Consider the following 480-nt stretch of genomic DNA (forward strand, 5'->3'; position numbering starts at 1 on the left):
CACACATAGATACACACACATACACCCACGTAGAAAAATACACCCACACACACACATACACACACACACAAAGCCAAACACACAGAGACAGACACCCACATATACACACACAAACATAATTACATACACCCACAAACACACACACACACAAACACACTCACACACACACACGCACAGATAGACACACACGCACACACACACACACACAAACACACACACACACACACACACACATATACAAAAACACACACACGCACACACACACAAAGACACACACGCACAGACAATCACACACACACACACAAAAACACACACACACTAAGACAGACACACACACACACATACACACCCACCCACACACCCACACTCATACACAGACAGACACATACTCACACACACGCACACACAGACACACACGCATACACACAAACACGCACACAGAGAGACAGACACCTACACCCACACACACACACAAAAACA

This window comes from Vigna radiata, unplaced genomic scaffold (genome assembly GCF_000741045.1).
Source record: "Vigna radiata var. radiata cultivar VC1973A unplaced genomic scaffold, Vradiata_ver6 scaffold_174, whole genome shotgun sequence".
NCBI classification, from domain to species: domain Eukaryota; kingdom Viridiplantae; phylum Streptophyta; class Magnoliopsida; order Fabales; family Fabaceae; genus Vigna; species Vigna radiata.